At 35.6% G+C, this 13,034-nt stretch overlaps 3 non-coding genes across 3 annotated transcripts; 2 read left to right on the top strand and 1 right to left on the bottom strand.

The window, feature by feature from the left end:
• Positions 1–3,705: 3,705 nt before the first annotated feature.
• TRNAS-GGA (transfer RNA serine (anticodon GGA)) lies at positions 3,706–3,792 on the top strand. The gene has a single exon. It is a non-coding gene; the product is annotated as a tRNA-Ser (tRNA).
• Positions 3,793–5,011: 1,219 nt separating this feature from the next.
• On the bottom strand, positions 5,012–5,084 carry TRNAT-UGU (transfer RNA threonine (anticodon UGU)). Its single transcript has one exon. It is a non-coding gene; the product is annotated as a tRNA-Thr (tRNA).
• A 1,667-nt stretch (positions 5,085–6,751) lies between these two features.
• On the top strand, positions 6,752–6,824 carry TRNAF-GAA (transfer RNA phenylalanine (anticodon GAA)). The gene has a single exon. It is a non-coding gene; the product is annotated as a tRNA-Phe (tRNA).
• The last annotated feature ends 6,210 nt before the right edge of the window (positions 6,825–13,034 follow it).

Raw genomic sequence — 13,034 nt, 5'->3', positions numbered from 1 at the left:
TATTTGGATTCCTCGGAAACCCCCGCCTACATCACCATTCAATATTTCTTGCCCTACTATAGGCCAAACTACCTGAGCACTGGGTCCAATGTGAGTAGGATCACTTAGCCATGCTTCATAATTGGAAAAACGGGCGCCATGAAAGTACATGCCACTCAAACCAAAGAAAGATAATGGAAAGTTGCCCGAAATGAGCACTAAAGACTTTTCGAGAAATCTCCTCCAAATCACCAGTATGACTATCGAAATCGTGAGCATCAGCATGTAGGTTCCAGATCCAAGTGGTAGTATCAGGGCCCTTAGCTAGTGTTCTTGAGAAATGGCCGGGTCTGGCCCATTCCTCAAAAGATGTTTTTACAGGATCCCTATCCACAACAATTTTTACTTCTGGTTCCGGCGAACGAATAATCATTAAGTCCTCCTCTTTCCGGACAAGACATACAAAGAGACCCGCCAACTGTCTTTTTAGTGAATCTTTGAAAGATATATATTTTGAAAGATAGATTTTGAAAGATAGATTTTGAAAGATAGATATTGTGATTAGTTCTTTTCTTTACTATCTACCATCCTTCTATTTTTTTTTTAGTTATTCACTGGAGCAATTATATATTGAAGTCAATCCGAGGCAAGTGTTCGGGTCTATTATGACATAAAGATTAGGTGCCTAACGGACATTGTTTATCTTGAAAAACAAATATTTCTCGACGTAAGAAAAAAATCTTTTTTATTTTTAATTTAAGAAACTAGTGTATTTTTTTTGAGGGCATAAGCTCCTATCTATATCTACTTTCCTTGAGCATAATATAGGGTTTTTTATTTGATTCTAAATTCCAAGATAACTCATTAGAATTATTAATAAGATGGTCCTAATATATTAGCAATATTTAGATTGCCCCCTCTTTTTATTCACTTTATTACTTCTATTCTAGACCCTATCCCTATGGTTTATTCTTATGAAATATCATATAAAATAGAAGGTATAAGAAATGGATATAATGAAATTCTTGATTCGATCTTACGACCTAATTTATTTGATTAATGGATCAACAACCAAACCACCCATTTTATGAAAAAGAAGGAGCATGGTCTTATTCAAATTCAAAGCGCTTCGTAATCTTCAACCAGTTCTGTGCTTCAATATAATTTCCCGGAGTAAGCGCTATAGCTTGTTTCCAATATTCAGCAGCTTGATCAAACCAAGCTTCCGCAATTTCCGAATCACCCTGTAGAATGGCCTGTTCTCCTCGGTCGGAATAGGAAGTTCCTTCCCTTAGAACCGTACTTGAGAGTTTCCTACCTCATACGGCTCAGAAATTGCTATCTGAATTTCCCCTATCTTAACTGAATTCGATTTATCAAAAATCGATCCAATTTGTTCTTGGGTTAAGCAGAAGAAATTAATTACCTAAGTTTCAAACCCTAATTTTTATCAATAATCAGTTTGATCTTTTTTCCCACCTTCAGAAGAATGAAGCATAGATAGATATAGAGCCTTCGTTCAAATTTTCTGAGAGGTAACTATCCCGGTTTCATATATGAAATCTCTATAGAATCCTTGAAAAAGACTTTTTTCCATAAGAAAGAAAAAAGAACTTACTATCTTTGGGATCTGATACTACACCGCTGCTTAATCCCTTAGTGGATCGGCTCTATTACATAAGCGGATTCCTAAATTTTGCCCCATATCATGGGATAAGTAAGCAGTTTTTTTTAGTTGTATCGACCCAGTCGCTCACTAATTGATCTTTACGGTGCTTTCTCTATCAATTTGAGAAACTTTATCCATAGAGTAGTAGTATAGGCCATACTTTCTTCGTTTTTTGATTCTCGTGAAGTGTCCTTCCTTCCTACAGCTGATAGGGAAAAATCGTTGTTTTTACGATCCCTATGTAGAAAGCCCTTTTTTTCTAGTATTTACTAGAAAATTTGATCCTCTCTTTTTTTTTTTTCTTTCTATAGTGGAGATAGTCGCACGTAATGACAGATCACGGCCATATTATTAAAAGCTTGCGGTAAGAAGGGGTTTCGTTCTAGTGCCCGGAAATAATATTCCAAAGCCTTTGTATGCTCTCCATTGCTTGTGTGTATAAGGCCTATGTTATAGAGTATATAACTTCGATCATAGGGATCGATTTCTAGTCGCGTAGCTTCATAATAATTTTGCAAAGCTTCCGCATAATTTCCTTCGGATTGAGCCAACATCCGTTACGGTCGTTCATTCTATTCAAAAAATCTCCGTTCCAAAACCGTACATGAGGTTTTCATCTCATACGGCTCCTCCCTTCTGTACATAATAGTACTAAGCGAAATAATCTATAGAATCAAAATAGAATTAGTCCCGTCTCATTATGAACCGAAAGGGGCTGGTATTTTTCCAAGAAATCTCTAGCCAACCTTCCCACAAGAGGTTTTTCTTAACACCAATGAATTCTATTAATGCTAGAGGAAAACGATAGCTCCAATAATTTCTTTGTTCTCAACGCCTCCTATTTAGAGGAATTAGCTACTTCAACGATCTTTGATGGTTATAGGGGTATCCAAAGTACAAACCTGATGGTTGTTTGTTATCCCAACCATTCTTCCCAGCCCTGATACCGATCAGGAAAGGGGTAATTTCTAACAAAGTTTTTCTCTTGTTGATTCCTATTTCTAGGTGTAGTGCTTTTCTCCCCTATGCTGCCTACGGATACTAATAGAGTAGGATTGGCCTGTAATCCATACCATACCATATCCTGTAGGTGTAACCTTTCGCTCAATACTCAAATCTACAATTGAAGTATCTGAAGCCGCATCAATCGAGGATACACGACGGAAGGAATTGTTAGTTCGCCTCACCTTCCCGAAGCGTGGGTTTGTTTGCTTTACAAATTTGGTTCTCTCTATGCCAACCCCCCTCTCTTTTTCGTAAGACTGAGGTATAGGTAGGGCTAAAAAAAAGCAAAAAAAAGAGTCAAATCGCACCATCTCTATAATAAGTAAATGCCTTTTTTTCTCCTGAGGTTGTCGGAATTATTCGCAATAAAATATTGGCTACAATTGAGGAGGTCTTATCAATGAAATTTCCATTTCCACGGGATCTAGGCATAATTCCCAACCCATTCTATATAGAATTGTTTTCATTCCTTCACAAAATAACATAAAAACAAACACATTCGATTCTTATAATTATAAATAGATTGATCCATATGCTCTACTCTAAATCCATATGCTTTAAATGGATAAGAGAGATATGGATTTTCCGCTCAGCTCAAATTGTATCCTTTTCCTTCTGCTTGGACACGAAGAGATATGAAATATTTGACTAAGACTGGATTTCATTCCACTTTCCTATTTCTGAACAACAACTTATGTTATCAACTATTTCGTGTTTTCAAAGTTATTAATTGTCTCATACCCTATTTTTGATTTCGATAGTATGGTGTAGCGTATCTTATGCAAACGGAATTCTAAGGTTTCTTTATTTTATTATGCAATAAGAAGAATTCTTCCATTTTCTTTTTCTTTAGTTGCGGGAAAACCCAAATTAAAACTTTTATTTTATAGCGAGCGCAATTTCTAGTAAAAAATCCTGTATCCTTCCACTTAGATCAAAAGGAATTTTTCCAATAGAACTATGGAACCCCCGAGTGGTTGCGGTTGTACCTGTACTGCAGGAATAAGAAAACTCGCTATTCACTCAGTTTATTTTCCATAATAAGTTATGTAGGAGAGATGGCCGAGCGGTTCAAGGCGTAGCATTGGAACTGCTATGTAGACTTTTGTTTACCGAGGGTTCGAATCCCTCTCTTTCCGTTTTTCTTAATTCATCAACGTTAAGGATCACAATGTATCAAATCAAATAACAATTTTTTCCAGCAATAATATAATATCTTATATTATCTTATTTTGATTTAATAGAAATTAGAAATTCTCTATAGCAAATTACTGTGGTATGTAAAATACACATAGAGGAAAAAAGAAAAAAGGATCCTAATCCTAGGGTTAATCAATTTTAGCTAGTTGATGGGAAAATACAAATTAATGGTAATGGTCTTAGGGCGATTTAGTTCGGGGAAAGGGGAAGGGGAAGAAAATTCTATGAACCTTTCCTTTTTTCGTTAAGTTCAAGTCTGACGAGAGTAATATTCTACAACTAACAACTCATTTATTTTGAGACCGACCCACTTCCTATCTAGGATTTTATTTACTAGTCCTTTATATTCCAACGTGTCAATCGCCAAATGCTTTGGCAATTTCCCCGGGTCCGATGAAGCAATATAATTTTGAACCAGACCTTTTGATCTTTGGTTATCTTTCGTAGTAATAATATCTCGGGGTTTGCAACGAAAACTTGGTATATTGACTATACGACCATTAACTAAAATATGTCTATGGTTGACTAATTGGCGGGCCCCAGGAATGGTTGAAGCCATACCCAATCGAAAAAGGATATTATCCAAACGCATTTCAAGTAATTGTAGTAAAACCTGGCCTGTTGACCTTTTTGCTTTTCCAGCGATATGTACATATCTAAGTAATTGTCGTTCTGTCAGACCATAATGAAAACGCAATTTCTGTTTTTCTTGAAGACGAATACGATATTGCTCCTTTTTCCCAGAATTGAATTTTTTTTTAAGATTACTTCCGGATTTAGGTGTTTTTCTAGTGAGTCCTGGTAAAGCTCCCAGACGGCGTATTTTTTTTAAACGAGGTCCTCGATAACGGGACATGAAGACTCCTTTTTTTATTTTATTGAAATTTCATTTTACACAATTAATTTCATTGTATTTACATTACAGAATACATCGAAATTAAAACTGAATTAAACTACAGGATAAACAGAGTAAAATCAACTAAAGTACCCCAAAAAATGGAATTTCATCAAAATCTTTTTTTTTTGTATATATATTATTTATTTTATTGTTTTGTATCTAGCAAAATTGTAAGGTAAAAAACATAAAAGATCCTGGATTCTCCATTTAATTCGGAAAAAAAGAGATTCTTGTTCGTAGAACATCGATAGAGAAAAAAAAGCCGACTATCGGATTTGAACCGATGACCCTCGCATTACAAATGCGATGCTCTAACCTCTGAGCTAAGTGGGCTTACATAACGGAAATAGTGTAACAAATAGAAATAGGTATAGTATAGGAAATCCGTAAAATCTCAGATATTAGTTATTAATCTTAGCTATTAACTAGTTCTAAATTTGAAGTTATACTTATAAAAATAAAAAAATACTAAAACTTCTTAAAGATAAAGTTAGCTTGATATGCTTAACTATAGGATATTAAAAAATAAAATTATAGAATTTATTGGTATTTTCATTCGATCATTATAGACTTTATTATTTGTTAATAATTTGAGGATTAATATTTCACTAAGGGGAACATAGAGTCAGAGTAAATAAAATTGCTAATTCTGATTAGAAAAAAAGAATAAATATCAAGCGTTATAGTATAATTTTGAATACTATAAAAAAGTAAGACGGGAGGTGGGGGAGATAAAAACTTTTGGATATATTGATTCGGATTGAATTGCAAATACATCAAGGATAGAATCAATTCAATTCTGAATTGCAATAAGCAAGCGAGGTCTCTCAAATAGAGTCGAACTGAACTGCTAGACTACGTTGAGTGATGAACTCAATGATTCAAAAAAAAAACTAAGAGATGGATGAAATTACACAAGGAATCCTGGTCTCAAAGAAGAGGGAAATGGGGATATGGCGAAATCGGTAGACGCTACGGACTTGATTGTATTGAGCCTTGGTATGGAAACCTGCTAAGTGGTAACTTCCAAATTCAGAGAAACCCTGGAATTAAAAAAGGGCAATCCTGAGCCAAATCCGTGTTTTGAGAAAACAAGGGGTTCTCGAACTAGAATACAAAGGAAAAGGATAGGTGCAGAGACTCAATGGAAGCTGTTCTAACGAATCGAGTTAATTACGTTGTGTTGTTAGTGGAATTCCTTCTAGTTCTAAATTAGAGAAAGAGGGGTTTTATACCTTATACATTTAATAAACACGTATAGATACTGACATAGCAAACGATTAATCACAGAACTCATATTATATTCTAATTATAATATAGGTTCTTTATCTTTTTTAAAAATGAAATTAGAAATGATAATGATTATGAAATAAAAAACTCATATCATAATTTTTTTTTTTCATTATTGTGAATCCACTCCAATCGAATATTGAATAATCAAATTCTTCAATTAAAATTCAAAGTTTTCGAGATCTTTAAAAAAGTGGATTAATCGGACGAGGACAAAGAGAGAGTCCCATTCTACATGTCAATACTGACAACAATGAAATTTCTAGTAAAAGGAAAATCCGTCGACTTTATAAGTTGTGAGGGTTCAAGTCCCTCTATCCCCAAATCCTCTTTTATTCCCTAACTATACTATATTATTATTATTTATCCTCTTTTTTTTTTTCTTTTTATCAATGCACTTTTTTTTCTTTTTATCAATGCAATGGGTTTAAGATTCATTAGCTTTCTCATTCTACTCTTTCACAAAGGAATGCGAAGAGAACTCAATGGATCTTATCCTATTCATTGAATAGATTTCTTTTTTATTAGAGTATCGGCAAGAAATCTTGGTTATTCACTCTATTTTTAAGTTTTATTTAAGTAAACCATGCACAATGCATAGGACTACCCCCCCCATTTTCAAATTTAAAATTTGAAATACTTTAATTAATTTTTAGTCCTTTTAATTGACATAGATACAAATACTCTACTAGGATGATGCACAAGAAAAGGTCAGGATAGCTCAGTTGGTAGAGCAGAGGACTGAAAATCCTCGTGTCACCAGTTCAAATCTGGTTCCTGGCAGAGAAAAAAAAAAAAAAGATCCACCGAATAGGTATTGATCCAAATACCTCGAGATGGATTGTGATACATATTCATTAATAATATTTATTCATCTAAGTGGATAAATCTATAATATAAATATAGAGGCACTTCTTTTTCTTTTTAAAGAAGTTTTAAAATATATCTTTTCTTTATGATAAAGAAGGGGGTGAGATTCCCCTTTATTTTTTTGCGTTTCTTAATTTTGTATTCCGCTATTCCGACGAATATTTTTTTAGTCTTGCTTATCTTTATCTTATCTTATTTTCCTAGTTGTGCTAAGTAATGTGCGCGGTACAAAGTTCCTGGTAGAGAACTTCTTTGAGTCATCCTATTTTTCTGTTCATATGAAGGAAATTAATATGCGATTTTCAAAATAGGGGAATCCAAATGAAACCCTTTTTTTGCTCAGTCTATCTGGAATGCTTTTGTATAATTAGGAATTAATTATAAATAGGTATTCCGTTTCATCTAGGAAAAGAACCTAAAAATATTCCTTGACTTGAATAAAATCTGGAGTTGTGTTGTATAAGTGAGCATGAATTTCTTATCATTCAATGAGCATCTTGTATTTCATAAAAATTGGGGGTTATATAATCCTTACGTAAGGGCCAGCCTATCCAACTTTCAGGCATTAGGATACGTTTAAGGCGCGGATGATTATCATAAGAGATTCCCACCATATCATAAGATTCGCGTTCTTGAAAATCGGCACTTCTCCAAATCCAGAAGACAGACGGAATTCTAGGATTATCCTTTTGGGCAAAGACTTTTATGCAGACTTCTTCTGGATTATCTATACCATATTGTATTCTCGTAAGATGATACACGCTAGCTAAAGATCCACCGGGTGCTACATCATAAGCACATTGGGAGCGTAAATAATTGTAACCATATACATATAAAATGACAGCAATGGAATCCCAATCCCCTGCTTTTATTTGTAAAGTCTCTATTCCTCGGTGATCAAAGCCCAAAGATCTATGAACCACCTCATGTTTGACTAGCCAATTAGATAACCAACCCTGCTGCATTGTCTTCATCTCTCCCTCTTTGTATAAATATTTCACATTTCGGATGCAAGTTTGAAAGATTGCCCTGCTTTTTATTTTTCTACACAAAAGAGCCCCTCTCCTAATTCACTAATTTGTAGGAAGGTACTGAACTTTTGGATTTGAAAAAAGTTTCAGAAGATATATCTAATGTAGATGGTGATTGATAGAGCAATTCTTGCTCATAAGTTCCTGTATGAGTACTGCGCCTAACATAAAGCTTGTGACTGGTAGTAAAACATCTATTTTTATTTTGAGATAGAGTTTGATCCTCAACTATTTCTCGCGATATCTTCTTACGAAGTTTTGTTAGGGCATCTATAACTGCCTCCGGTTTAGGTGGGCAGCCCGGCAAGTAGACATCCACAGGAATTAACTTATCAACTCCCCGAACAGTACTATAGGAATCCGTACTGAACATTCCCCCTGTAATAGTACAGGCTCCCATAGCAATGACGTATTTTGGTTCAGGCATTTGCTCGTATAATCTCACTAAAGAGGGAGCCATTTTCATTGTTACCGTACCGGCTGTTAAAATTAGGTCTGCTTGCCTAGGACTTGATCTTGGTACCAATCCATAACGATCAAAGTCGAATCGTGAGCCTATTAATGAAGCAAATTCAATGAAACAACAACTGGTACCGTATAGAAGGGGCCATAAACTGGAGAGTCTTGACCAATTCGAAAGATCATTTGGTGTAGTTGAAATAACAGAATTGGAACTTGTTTGGTCAAGTAAGGGAAACTCAATCAAATTCATAACTGTCTCAATAGAATCTTTTCCTTCTTTTTTTTTGTCTAAATATTCAGTTAAGACCATTCCAAGGCTCCTTTTCGCCATGCATAAACTAAACCAACAACTAAGATAAGCACGAAAATCAAAGCTTCGATAAAAACGGATACACCCAATACGTCGAAACTCATTGCCCAAGGGTATAGAAAGACGGTTTCCACATCAAAAACAACAAAAACGAGCGCAAACATATAATAGCGTATTCGGAATTGTACCCAAGCCCCTCCCATGGGTTCTATACCCGATTCATAACTAGAAAGCTTCTCTGGTCCTTCACTAACCGGGGCTAAAAGTCCTGAAATCGAAAATGCCAAAATAGGAATAAGGCTTGCTATTATTAGAAATGTCCAAAAAATATCATATTCGTGAAGCAGAAACATAATGTACTCCCATTAATGTGGAATAGGCGGAACTTAAATTAGTCAATTCAATTCAGCATTGTCAATTTATCCAGAACTTCTCTCTTTTCCTCGGTGAAACAAGAATCTTTTTTGTTCAAACAAAAGCGCTTAGTTTAAGTTTAGCCTTTGTTTCCTCTGTGCTGCATCTTCTTTAAAGATTCATCCAATGGAATCCCAACTCCCTTTCTTTTGGATTTCCATTCTATTTAGATATGGTGTATGTAGATCTAATTCTTATATAAAGAAAACTTTCTCGTTTCACTTTGTCTCGCTTTCTCTAGAATCTCTAGAAAAAAGAATAGCTCTATCCTTTATTTAATATTTAATAATAAAATAATAAGAGACTATTAAATAAAAATGAGAATACTACTAAATTAGAACCTAATTAAGATAGTAGGACTAATCTATGCAGTATAATTAATGAGAAGTAATACTATAAAATAAAAATAAAGAACTCTATTTCAGAACTATGAGACAGAATATTCTGTTTTCTTATTTACTCTTTACTTTATTTTTTCTATTTAAAGTTGATCAATTTACATAATGTATCTATAAACAAAGTAATAAATATACTTAAAACAAAGTAGGAATTCGCAAAATGGATAAAATCATTGCAGTTATTATAGGGAAGTCTAGAGATATCCTATTTGAAGGAGGACGGGATTCAAATCAGGGAAAGGATCCTTTCTTCTATTGATTTGATAGAAATTCGTTTTTCTTTTCCTGTCTGTATGATTTTGATTTTCGATGAATGAGCCTTTGGTAATGCTTTTATCTCTATTCTATGTCGCAGGCGCCTATCCAGTCTATAAACAAATACTAATGAGAAAATGAAAACTATACTAAACTAAAGAAAACATAGGATAGAGATCCTAAAATCTAAAAAAGGGCATATTAGGGCTATACGGATTCGAACCGTAGACCTTCTCGGTAAAACAGATCAAACGGATTATTATCGAAATGATTTGAACTGTTTCAAAGACCCAACATGCATTTTTTTGCATTGGGCTCTTTCATAAACTGATTTAAAGATCAGTTAGTCCACCATAGTTTTTCTTTACGGAAAGATAATGAGATGGCTCCCTGTGCTCTGATTGATTTTTTGTATTATGATCTATCTAGGAGCAATACCAAAGTGTTTCAAAGGAGGATTACCTTGACTTAGGTCTGCCTCCGGTCTAAATTAAATCAACCTAAGTGAAATGGAGTCTCTATCGTTCCACTGCAAGAGTTAACTATGAGACTTCATACACCTTAAAGTTCATAGAACGAAAAGAAGTTTTTTGGAGGCCCTTATCCTCATTACGCCTAGCATTTAGTGGGCTGGATATTTACCTTATCAACTAGCAAATCCATAAGGGTTCTATTTGATTAGGCACCTGAATTGGCACCTGAATCGGACTGAACCGACTGTTTGTCAGGCTACTGTTCTCCTATTCTCTCGAATCTATGAAGTAAGACATTGATTTTGCAATAAGATCGATTATGTTCATTGCATAATAAGCTCCTTTGAAAAGCATTGGCGCACGTGTAAACGAGTTGCTCTACCGAACTGAGCTATAGCCCTTATCAGAGATATCTTAACATATAGATAATTTCTTGTCAAGATGAATATTTTCTAATGCCAGAGGATACCCCTTTGATCTGTATCTGTTTAGTATTTAGTTTAGTATTTAGTATATAACAGACCAATAACAGAGCGGTATTGCTTAGAAAAGGGATTCAATATATAATCGATCGAAGTAATGGGTCTTCCTTTGTGGTGATAAATTGCCTACTTAACTCAGTGGTTAGAGTATTGCTTTCATACGGCGGGAGTCATTGGTTCAAATCCAATAGTAGGTAAGTAGGTAGAAAAATTACTAGATAGCATTGGACTTACTTCGCTTCGCTATCTAATAACTTTTTCTACCCCTCTTCCCTTTTTCTTTGTATCAACTATAAACCACTGGATTGTCTTCAATTGGATGGGGGAATCCAATTGACAGCCTCGATTCGTATCCTAGCTCGTCTGAGAGCGAGCTTCGCTTCAACCAAATCTTTCGTACCCTCAGCTTTACTCAAGTTAGCTTCGGCTATTTCAAGTGCCTTTTGAGCTTCTTCCGGATCAATATCACTACCCAGTTCCGCATCATTTCCTAAAATGATGATCTCATTATTAACTATTCTCGCAAAACCGCTCCACAGAATCGCTGTTAACCATTGGTCGTTGAGGAGGCGTATTCTCAAAGGACCCATATCTACTGCTGTGTTAATGGGGGCGTGGTTTGGTAATACGCCAATTTGGCCACTATTAGTGGATAAAATGATTTCTTTCACTTCACAATCCCAAATAATTCGCTTAGGAGTCAGTACATAAAGATTTAATTTCATTTCTTCGATTTGTTCTCCTCTTCTAAGGTTATAGCTTTCGTGCTAGCTTCATCGATGTTACCCACCAAATAAAAAGCCTGTTCAGGTAGGCCGTCTAATTCTCCGGAAAGGATTAGTTGAAATCCCCTAATAGTTTCCGCAAGAGCAACATACTTTCCTGGAGAACCAGTAAAAACTTCTGCCACAAAGAACGGTTGTGATAAGAAACGCTCAATTTTTCTTGCTCTTGCTACAGTTAAACGATCCTCTTCCGATAATTCATCCAAGCCAAGAATTGCGATAATGTCCTGAAGTTCTTTGTAACGTTGTAAAGTTTCCTTAACTCTTTGCGCAGTTTCATAATGTTCGTTGCCAACGATCCGAGGCTGTAACATAGTCGAGGTTGAATCTAAAGGATCTACTGCTGGATAAATACCCTTGGAAGCTAATCCTCTGGAAAGTACGGTAGTAGCATCCAAATGTGCAAATGTTGTGGCAGGGGCAGGGTCGGTCAAATCGTCTGCAGGTACATAAACTGCTTGAATCGAAGTTATAGATCCCTTTTTAGTAGAAGCAATTCTTTCTTGCAAAGAACCCATTTCTGTACTAAGAGTAGGTTGATAACCCACTGCGGAGGGCATTCTCCCTAATAAAGCGGATACCTCTGATCCTGCTTGAACAAAACGAAAGATATTATCGATAAATAAAAGCACGTCTTGCTTATTAACATCTCGGAAATATTCCGCCATAGTTAGGGCAGTTAAACCAACTCTCATACGAGCTCCCGGTGGTTCATTCATTTGGCCATAGACTAGAGCTACCTTTGATTCCTCAATATTTTTTTCATTAATTACTCCGGATTCCTTCATTTCCATATAAAGATCATTTCCTTCACGAGTCCGTTCCCCTACTCCACCGAATACGGATACGCCCCCATGAGCTTTAGCAATGTTATTGATTAATTCCATGATCAGTACTGTTTTACCTACTCCAGCCCCCCCAAATAGTCCTATTTTTCCTCCACGTCGATAAGGAGCTAAAAGATCGACGACCTTAATACCTGTTTCAAAGATGGATAATTTCGTATCTAACTCGATAAAGGCAGGCGCAGATCTATGAATAGGGAACGTTGCACTACTATCTACAGGACCCAAATTGTCAACAGGCTCCCCAAGAACGTTGAAAATTCGTCCGAGAGTAGCTCCACCGACCGGAACACTGAGAGGAGCTCCCGTGTCAATCACTTCCATTCCTCTCATCAACCCGTCCGTAGCACTCATAGCTACAGCTCTAACTCGATTATTTCCTAATAATTGTTGTACCTCACAAGTCACATTAATTTGCTTATCGGCAGTGTCTCTACTCTGGACTACCAAAGCGTTATAAATATAAGGTAACTTGCCTGGGGGAAAAGTGACATCCAGCACGGGTCCAATAATTTGATCGATACGACCTGTACTTTTTTCTTCAATTGTGGAAACCCCGGGAGGAGAAGTAGTAGGATTGGTTCTCATAATTATCACATAATTAAAAAAAAGGAATTTGTCGAAATTTTTCTTTTTTTATTGTTGAATAATGCCAAATCAAATCAAAA

Source organism: Triticum urartu, unplaced genomic scaffold (assembly GCF_056163025.1).
Source record: "Triticum urartu cultivar PI428250 unplaced genomic scaffold, HENAU_Tu73 scaffold2, whole genome shotgun sequence".
Classification (NCBI taxonomy): Eukaryota; Viridiplantae; Streptophyta; class Magnoliopsida; order Poales; family Poaceae; genus Triticum; species Triticum urartu.
This window is presented reverse-complemented; position numbering and strand designations above follow the sequence as displayed.